Genomic DNA, 11,281 nt, shown 5'->3' with positions numbered 1-11,281 from the left:
GTGAGACCAAATCTTGGCAGAACAGCAGCCAAACGAGCTACTAACGAGTTCCAGCGGCGGAAAAACTAATAAACCAAACGGTCATCAATAGTGTGGCATGCGGCTGAGATTCGAGCGTGAATAGGCGGCAGTGCGGGTCAGTATGGAGGGCGAACTCCAGTGAGCGGCGCTGACACAGATGGATTGAGATGGTAAAAGAGACAAACTTGGGTTTTTTGTACGAATGGCCTCATTTGGTAGGCCAAAATGAAAAATAGTCACCTATAGAGAAAGTAATGGAAAGGGACCTTCTACTTACGTCATAAGAATGTGATTTTACCGATTCACCCCTGAGATGCACCCCACATGCCTGCCAATACAAATTTACTCGATCCTCAATGGCTCATCACTCGTTACCCGATGGATTGTCACTCGTTCCTCAATGCACATACACTCGATACCCAGCTTCATGGTCACTCGTTACGGTTGAAATCGATACGTGTATACTCGATCATATCCACGTCATACTCGATACTCTATTACTTTAAACTCGATTCTTTTAAATTCTCCGTGTCATCAAAACTTGCTCTATAGTTAATGTTCATGTATGAACATACATAAATTAGGGAATTTTCTAATAATATACTTGATTCTTTCCAATCAATTTCTTGAAATGTGAAGTAATTTTTTTTATTAGCTAAGAACAAACAAAAATGAAACACAAAAGAGAAAATCAGGATCACTTTCCCTTCAAAAAACCCACTTCACGAAACTTGTTTTTCTTGACGGAGATCAAGTTATAAAAGCATTAAAATCATTTCACTATATTGTCTCACACCTCAAGTAAGTAAATGTGCTTTTTCCTGCTCAGTTCTTTTTTAACTTTTCCGACGATATGCGAGACATACAAACATAACAAAGAGAATAGGTGAATGTAAGTTTATGAGTGTGCACTAATACATGCAAGTAGCTCCTAGTGGAGCGAGGATGAGGGGAGAGAGCTATGAAACGGTAAGCATCAAGTTGAGAATGTCGAGTTTCGAGTGACAAGTATCAAGCATCGAGTAGCGAGTATAACGAGTATTTAACAATTACCTATTTTCCTCACTCTCACTTTTTGTATTGTTTTTCTTGAAGGATGGAGAAGTATATATTCTTACGTTATGGTGTTATATGGGATGACACAAAAGAATGCTATACTGGAGGCCGTTTGAAGGGTTTGTATTGTTTTTCTTGAAGGATGGAGAAGTATATATTCTTACGTTATGGTGTTATATGAGATGACACAGAAGAATGCTATACTAGAGGCCGTTTGAAGGGTTGGCTAGTTCCAAGCGCATTGACATATAATGAGCTGGTAAATCTTGTATATGATATCATGCAAGTTCGTTCGATAGAGTTCAAGTTATAATGAGGGTGACATATAAGATAGATATTGATTCTCCTCCAGTATGCTTAATGAACGATGCTGATGTTAAATTTCTCCTCTCAAAGTACGACTGTACTAGACCGCAATTATTTGTAAGTCTTGAGGAAATCGAAGAAATTCATCGCGGGGCAACATTTTATTACCCAGAGAGATTAGACCAACCCATGTGTGGAGGTGATTTCAATGAGCATGATGTTTGTCCATCGGGTGTCTTACTGGTGTTGGGAGCTTGCCTTGCCAAAATCCGAACAATGTACCATCTAGTAGTAACACTAGAACGGGGAACTTGATCATGCAACCACAGTCATCTATAGAGTTGGTGGATACAATTGAAGAAGGTCAAATTCTCTTCAGCAAGAATGATGTGAAGATGAGGTTAGCAATGTTGGCCATTAATAACAATTTTGAGCTGTGGGTTAAAAAATTGTATAGTGTTCGGTGTTTACACCAGATTTGTAAGTGGGTTAAAATGGATGAATGTGATATTTTCAAGAACACAAAATGCATGCCCAATCACACATGCTCGATTGAAGTATTGAATCATGACCACAGGCAAGCAAGCGCATTCGTTATTGGTCATCTAATCAAGGACAAGTTCGACATTGGTCAGAGGGACAAATCGCACCTTATTATTGAGGTTATGCGACATCAATACAATGTCAATATTAGTTATGATAAGACATGGCTTGCGAGAGAAACTGCTTTTGCTCTTGCAAGGGGGGCGCTAGAGGAATCATATGTCATCTTGCATGCATATAGTGAGACTTTGAAGATATAAAATCTTGGAACTGTATTTAAGATCGAGCTTGAAGAATCAAAATATTTCAAATATGTGTTCATGGTAGTAGGTGCGAGTTTAAGAGGTTTTAAGAGTTGTCGACCCGTGATTATTATAAATGGCACTCATCTAAAGAGCTTAAAGGAACAATGATAGTTGGTGTTGCAATGGACCGTAATAATCAATTGTGCCCACTAGCATATGCAATTTTTTATAGTGAGAATGACCGAGCCCTGAAGTGGTTCATGATGAACCTTAAAATAGTAATTGAATTTAATTGAATAGATATTCGAACTGATTATCTTGAAAATATTGAATTTTGCTTCCCTTTGATTTTGGATTTTAGGGCCAACTTAAAAATAAATAAATAAAAGAGATAATTAATTTCATGTGGTTTTGAATTGATTTAAATATTTGGAAGGATTTAATTTGTATCAAATTGATGGATCTTATGCCCTTTAATTTTGGTTTTTGAAGCCTAAATTAAGATAATTTGAAAAGTTAATTGATTTCTAAATTTAATAGAATCTTTGGAGATTTTGGAGATATTGTGATAAAATATTTTATATTTATCTTTTCAAAATTTGGAAAAAAATAAAAGAATTGAGATTTTTTTTTCGAAATTAAATGAGAGTGAACAGAGGTAAAAAATTAGGGAGAAAGCAATTCGATTTTTCAGCGACAGCTTCCACATAATTGTCGATTGTCAAAGTTTGAACGGTTGGATCGTGCTAAAATTTGGTCATCCTGTTCGAGACATTTAGAGTTTATTTTGAACGGTTGGATCGTTGTTTGAGTTCTGGTTTGTTCGTAATCACTGCTGAATAAAATCTGTAAACTAGAAATTCCCCTTCTCTCCCACTCTCGCAAACCCCTCCTCATGTAAGACCCTCACTACCAGCCATTAGCCTAAACAATTTATATCGTCCAATAGCAACACACGCTGCCTATCTATTGCAGCCACAAGTCAATGCATCGTCGACCGCCATTGCCCCGATCTTTGTCGGAATTTTGAGGAAAACCTTGGGTAAGACTTATTTTTCCTTATAATTTGGGAGATGAAGTTCACCCCTTTGATTTGGAGTTAAATTAATAACCTCTCTTTGGTTTGAAACTTAGATTCAAGGTTTGAAAGTTTTGAGGCATTGATCATCAAGCTAGATACTATTTTGTTTTGCAGAAAATTGTGAAGAACGGTAAGTTTTGTAAGTTGTTGGATGGTTATTCTTTTGGATTGAGAGTAATAGTAGGAAAATTAAGTTATTGATTTTGGATTTAATTCATGATTAGATTGGCTAATTAAATCGAGTATTGGAATTTGTCTTGGACCAAGTCACAACTTTAGGTTGATTAAGTGTACTAAAGATGTTTTAAGGAGATTTTGTTTTTCATTTTTTTTACCAAGTTGAGGTAAGTAATCTTACTACTGGAACCGCCTTTGTGCCAATAAATATATGATTTCTATTGGGGATTGTAAGACTAGTTACCAGGATAATTTTGACTGTTCTGAGATTTAATGGACTCTTTAGAAAAGATATATGAGCATGTGATAATATGTCTGAAGCATGTTAATGTATGAGCATGATTTAGAATTTTATGAGATATATTAAAAGAACGATTGAGCATGACCCTAAATTATGAGTTAAGCGACACTGCTACAGGAATGTCTTAAAGTTAGGTAAAAGTTAGAGCATTTTGTTGATGTGCTTATTTATGTGATTTATTATGAAAGTGTATAAGCTATATGATGTATTATGAAATTTCAAATGTTTGATTGTTTACATGAGTTAGTGCATGAAAGTGATGTACTAGAGTGGATCCATTAATACTAGATTAATTACATATGTTGAGGTTAATTAACATGATCAAGACCTTGATCAGGAGATTTTAAAGAATTCATGACTATGTGAACGTTATATGTAATATAAAGTTAAATGCAATATCTTTTCCTTTCCAGACTATGTGACTGCATGAAAGTGATGCACATCCAAATGTGCTATTACATGAAAAAGATGTACTAGGGCTGGTGTGTATGAAAGTGATACATACCTAGAATGTACTGGGGTGTACGAAAGAGGTACATACTCAGTGAGTTATGTGTATAAGAAAGAGGTGTATACATAACCATGTGTACGAAAGAGGTACGCATCCCTACATTTATAGAGAGGATCTGGGGTGTACGAAAGAGGTATATACTCAGTGGGTTATGTGTATACGAAAGAGGTGTATACATAACCATGTGTACGAAAGAGGTACGCATCCCTACATTTATAGAGAGGATCTGGGGTGTACGAAAGAGGTACATACTCAGTGGGTTATGTGTATACGAAAGAGGTGTATACATAACCATGTATACGAAAGAGGTACACATTCAGTGGGTTATGTGTATTCGAAAGAGGTGTATACGCAACCATGTCTACGAAAGAGGTACACATTAAGTGGGTTATGTGTACACGAAAGAGGTGTATGCATAACCATGCGTATGTAAGAGATTGTGTTTTCTTCGGGATTCATCAGAGGTTGTGGGTCCTACAGTACTTACTAGAGATAGTGGGCATACTTAACTACAGTAGGATAGAAATAAGTTTTTCATGTATGAATGTGTCCATGAGAACTAGAGCAGTTTATATGTTCCACTAGAGGTAGGCATCCAGAGGACATAGATGCCTAGCCTGACCCCAGTAGTGAGGTTACTTACTGAGTATTTTATACTCACCCTTTCTCATATCTATGTTTCAGGTAAGAGTAGGGACGCGCCGGCGAATGACAAGCGGAATTCGTGAACAAGCCACTGGGACCAGTTTTATGCTTCCGCTCATGAGATTTAAACTTATTTTCATGTTTTTCTTAGCTTTCAGTGTTGATGTTTAAAACTTACTATTTAGAATCGCTTCCAGATTTATTTATTAACATTTATGATTTATGGGCACCCTACCGTTGTTTTTAATATTTGAAATTAAATGCAAAGTTTTTTAAATTTACCTTATTTAATTAGCATTTATTTCACCATAATAGAGTGTCGTTTTAAGTTTCATTCATGCATGTGTTTTGTAACGGCCTAACTTAAGCTCTAGGGGGTCGGGTCGTTACAGACAGTATAGATATACAAATACTATATACTCAATGCATGTTACTCGATACTCGATACAGTTTGGATTCGATTTGATTTACAAATAATGTCAAAATATTGTCTCAGATTTACAAATAATGTCAAAATTTACATAGATGGTATAGATCTACAAATAATGTAAAAATTTACATAGAAAGCCCTAATAAAAAAATCGATCTCCCCCCAACTTGGCACCATACTATATACAATTTGGATTCGGTTTGGTTTACAAATAATGTCAAAATATTGTCTCAGATTTACAAATAATGTCAAAATTTACATAGATGGTATAGATTTACAAATAATGTCAAAATTTACATAGAAAGTTCTAATAAAAAAAATTGACCTGCCCATAACTCGGCACCATACTGTAACCTAAAATCATGCATCTTATCCTGTCGTAAGCTCTCCATACTCGACTCGGTCACCAAGTACTCAAAGTACTTGAGACAAAATATTCCACTGTCCAGTGTATTCCCCTATCGTGCGCCTAGATTGACACGGCTCAGCTTTTAAGGACTAGGCGCAAGGTCGGGCTTTGCATCATATAGGTCACAAAACTGTGCCAGTGAAAGGAGAGTAAAGCATAGGGGCACCAGGAATTTTACCAGATCCTTCAGTGTGATGTACTTGGGGAGTGAGTCATACAAAAGAATGTGTCCTATGTTCATGTCCACCACCAATATAAACCAATGCTACTTGTAGTTGACTAGGCTATAGATATAATCAGCATCTGCCTATCAAGGTTGATGTTCATGTACCAATCCGAGCACATAATCGACATACGTGTGCTCTTTCTCCCATACTTTAGTAGCTTCTTCCCTCGTTTTTCCATGTATGGCCTAGAAATAGTTATCTGGACCTTGGAGGTTCAAGTGACTCTGCAAAATAGATAACAATAGGTTCAAGTGTATATCAATAATGCAAAATTGTACATTAAAATCTAAACCCTCTATAATACATACCAATATGTCATGTGGCAATGTCGTGAACCGATGAGCACATATCTCTGATCAGTTAATAAACTTCTATTGGAGAAACATGAATAAAGAATCAAGAACCTGTAATTTTCAAGTTAATTCGAAGAATGGGAATAGTAGTTAACAAGCATATACATGTAATAAAGGATGTTAACTTACGTCGTTCTCAACCCAATTACTATAACATGTTAGCTCCCGGAACAAATTTTTCATCGTGCAATTCCTCCTAAATAGGACTTCATTTCCCGGTCAGTGAGGACACGTATCCATACTTATCAACCAAAACATGAACTCATTCATCAAGTCCTCTAGAATAGCATGTGTTAGGTCATAGGGGACGATGTCAATCGATTGTGTGGGCTTCCTCTTCCTACTTGTCTGTCTCTATTCCCCTCATCATTCACTGGCTCGCCCTTCACCAATGCTTGTGGTAGAAGTAACTCAAAATGTGGTAGGGTCAATGGGGGGAAGGTTGGTACATCGAGAAGCAACATAGCAAAAGAAGTGGTAGATAATTGAGGATAGGGGAGGATGGGATCGGTAGAGGGTGGATGGATAGGGTCATGGGACTCGATAGAAGGTGGATAAATGGGGTCACTGGTCTCGGTGGAAGGTGGAGAAATAAGGTCATGGATCTCGATGGAAGGTGGAGGAATGGGGTCATATGACTCAGTGGAAGGTGGACGAATAGGGTCACTGGCCTCGATGGTGGGTGGAGGAATGGGGTCACGAGACTCAGTGGTTGATGGAGGGGTTGGGTCACAGGACTCGGTGGAATGTGGAGGAATGGGGTCAATAGTCTCAGTAGTCTCCATGCATAAACCCTATATCATTTACGAAGTATTTTAGGTCAAACACAACATGATATAGATTTACACTAGAATAAGTTTAAGATGATATTACGTACCAACACAATGATCGCAATAGGCTGTTGATTGTTTGTACGCCGGTTTGAAGGACATTCAAGTCAAACTTCACATCTTTTAAGTCTGACTATACATCGTCCAATTTATGCTCCATTATAGACACTCTCTGGTCTATGTCACGGAGTGATGTGCGAATGCCCACGCCCCTCAAGGGCTCAGAATGAGCTGTATTTGGCCGAGATGACCCTCGATCCTCAGTTGGGGGCACTTGCTCGTTAGTAGGGAGCTCGTAAGACTTGTTATGAGGAGGGTGAATCTCGTGCTCATCGTTAAAGAGCTCGTGAGACTGATGCTCATCAAGTTTTGGCTCGTGGGACCGATGTTCGTGACTCTCGTAGTCACTAGAGTGACTACGAGCATCCTCATCATGGTGTGATCTATATGTCTCTAAAAAGATCATCTCGGCATCAATGCTCTCATATACGGGTCAATCATCGACCCTAGTGTCCCTATATCATCTCCCCCTATTGGACATGAACAATGATGTGGGTGTGATCCTTGTTTGTACAAAACAATGAACAATTTGTTAGTTATTTGTGACATTCACCTTAAATCCAAGTAAATTGTGATGTAATACACTAACCTTGATGGGCTCAAACACCTCTCGTACTATTGTTTTGGTTGGCAATGAGTATGTACACTCCCACCTTAGAAATCGAGTTACAACATGTCTATTCAGTCAAGTTGCAACTTTTCCGGAAACCGTTGAAATGATCTCATATGTCCACACCTACCATAATTTATAAATGATTTAAAACAAGCAAAAGTAGTAAGTGACATTGACAGTACAATGAATAGATCTCATATGGCCAGTAAATGGATATTACTTGAAATGCATGAGGAAATCCCGATAGGTTCTACTTGATAATGTAGTTCTTATTGTGCTTATACCTTTTTTGTAGTTCTCTGCCTTACTACTAAATCCTCTTTGTAGTCCAAGTAACGTCCTCTCCCATAACACATTTCCCCAATCCATGGAATTGAAATAATTTAAATCCTCCACATCAATTAATAAGGTCTTGCCGACATTGGCCCTCGTCTTCTCCCTTCCTATCATACACAATTCAGTGTAATAAACCAATGTCATCTTCACAGCATCCATGTCATTCTTAAAATCCGTCTCCTTGTACACTATCTCTAAGGTACCAATATGAATGTCCCCCTGCAAAATCATTCTTCAAGTACCTACTATATAATGATCCAGTTACTTCAACCCTCCTCACAACTACTGAATTAGGTGATCGCCACAATCCCATCACTAATAGGAAGTCTTCTTTGGTGAAAGTTACAATCGTACCATTCGAATCAAATGTCATTGCATCCTTCCTATCATCTTCAACCTCCTTCAATAGAATGTAATGGACCAATGGACTGTTGAAGATAATGTCCATGTCCACTAATCGCCCAAATACCGTCTTCTTGAAGAGGCCAAGTTGAGTGGGAGTAAGCTTCTCTTTTACTATCTTGTTAGTCATCTTAATGTGAGAGGATAGGCTGGTCACTTGGCCTGGGAAATGATCCTGGGGAGGAATCTTGAATTTTCTAGCCATACTGCACAGAATAACAAAAAACAGGGGTAAATAAGAGTTATGTATTGGGGTTGATGCCCTAAATCTCATAGGGTTCTGTAGTTTGTAAATATCTGTATGAACAAATATTTGGTGATTTATAATATGAGATATTTTATTCACTTCTGTCTATAAAATATAAGATATTTTAGTTGCATTAACCACAAACCAATAAACTAAGATCCCTGGTTATCATTGTAACTTAAGCATGTATATGGAGACATACAAGTGGATCGTGCTTTAAGTGATAACCTAAATAGTCTGTAGTATATGGATAAAGGAAGGAAACCTCATCCTGATGACAATACGAGTGTGACCCGCTTTGTAGGTGTTACAAGTGTTGTAAAGTGCTACAAATGGTCTGATCTTGACCATTCGTGTTTTAAACATGCGAGTAGGGATGCTCTATACAAAGGAGTTTGTATATGACCAGACCACGAAATGTTTAGTCTCGTTATATAACGTCGTTCATGACAGAGACTTTCATTTCACTAGGATGACCATAAGTAACATTACCTTAATCCTGAATGAGTTGGGAACTTCTGCTTATGAGGGCGGTCCTTTGATTTGCATGGGTGCGAGTGGATAGATCGCCGACTCAAACCTACCACTTTGGGGATTTGTCTGATTGGGGAGCTGAAAAACTCAACTACACAAGACGAAATTCACTCCTTCCCCAAAGCAGGGGTAAGTAGATAAATTGCTCCCTTAAGGGCTGATTCTGGGGATTGAACAATGTGGTGCCATACCTTCTCTTGGCCCGAGAAGAACTTACTCATAGTGGGACTATGACTTATTGTTTCTTAGAGGAATCAGTGGTACTTAAGAAGTTAGATGTAACTACAGGGAAAAATGATAAATTGGGCCAGCTGTACTTACGAGCGATTTGTGAAGGATCATCGTACTGTTGATTGGTAATATCCGATGGACACAGAAATATATTTTAGTGCGAAAAGTACAGTTGTCGGTCTTTAGTGTAGTGTCTGGCAATTAACGGATGGTGGATATCGTGATTAAAGAGTTTAGTCAGTTATTTACATACCGTTGGAGCTTCAAGGTACAGGTCCACAAGGTCCCCTTATTAGCTCAATGGATTCATGTTTAGAATTAGTTTTTGGGTTAGTTCGAAGTGTTCAAATTAACTAGAGGAAATTTCATTATACATGATATAATTAGATTGATTCAATTATATGTGATATAATTGATTTGATGTATTAGATACATTAAGTGGAGGAATTAATATAAATATGATTTAAATTAAATGCCATAAAGGAGAAAAAGAACTATGATTTATATATTACATATGATGTGATATTAAAACTATAGGTTATAAATATAATATGATAAATTAGTTATTATATTTATTTATAATTAAATCAATTATGAGATAATTGTTTTTCGATTTTTTCTCCTAATAACAGACTTGGTGGGAAGTTGTAATCAGTTTTTGATAACTGATGGATAAAATGAAAATCGTTTTCATTTTTTCAAATATAACGGGAAAATTGCAAAACCTATACGATAGCTTTTAAGTGAGTAAACAATCAAGGAATAAGTAATCTATATGATAGCTACTCGATGCTAAACGATCAAGTACCCAAGTCTAAACGATAGACTTTTCCCTTCTCCCACTTACTCGTGTTGGATTTTATGTCCTAAAACTCGTAGTTTATAATATCATATTCTTATTCAATAAAGCTGTTATTGAAAATCTTTAGTAAATTTAAATTCTATATTCATAAATCTAATAAACTAAGGTTCTAAGGCTATTAAGTTTAAGCTTGAACTTTATGTAGTAACATAAATGTGGATCAAGTTCAAATATATAACCAAAATGGTCTATAGTATATGAATAAGGTTGGGCGCCTTATTCTAGGGACACTATGGATGCAGCCCATTTTGTAGTTAGAACAAACGATGTGATCCTAAATCGTTCATGTGAAGACATGAAAATGAGGGCATCCTATGTAAAGAGTTTACATAAGACTGAACCATGAAATAATCACTTTTTACATTCTAAATGTTGTTTAATGTATAAAACTAACTATTTCGTTAATTGATGACCTAGGTAACTTAATCTTAATCCTGAGCTAACTATGAAGTTCACTCAGAATTATCTTTAGATCTGCATAGGTAAGGGCATCTCATTATCGCTGGCCCAATAAGCCTCCCGTTTCAGGGGTAAGATCAGGTAGATAGTTGGGAACATAAGGTGCAAGACGGAATTCACTCCTACCCGTTATAGGGATAGTAGATAGGTTGTTCCCTTTAGTACTGAATCCAGGTCTTGAACAAGGAGCTCCACCCTCTCATTGGCTCGAGAAGGGTTCGATTTATAGGTTGGACCTTAAACCAATTGTTCATTAGAGGATCAATGGAACTTAAGGAATAAGATGTAGTCTCGGGGGTAAAATAGTTTTTATGACCCAGCCGAGATTACGAAAAACCTGTGAAGGATTAGCTTACTAATCATGGTTAATATCTATAGTTAGGGGAGTGTAACCACGGGACT

This window comes from Benincasa hispida, chromosome 10 (genome assembly GCF_009727055.1).
Source record: "Benincasa hispida cultivar B227 chromosome 10, ASM972705v1, whole genome shotgun sequence".
NCBI lineage: Eukaryota > Viridiplantae > Streptophyta > Magnoliopsida > Cucurbitales > Cucurbitaceae > Benincasa > Benincasa hispida.
Note: the sequence above shows the minus strand (reverse complement) of the source record.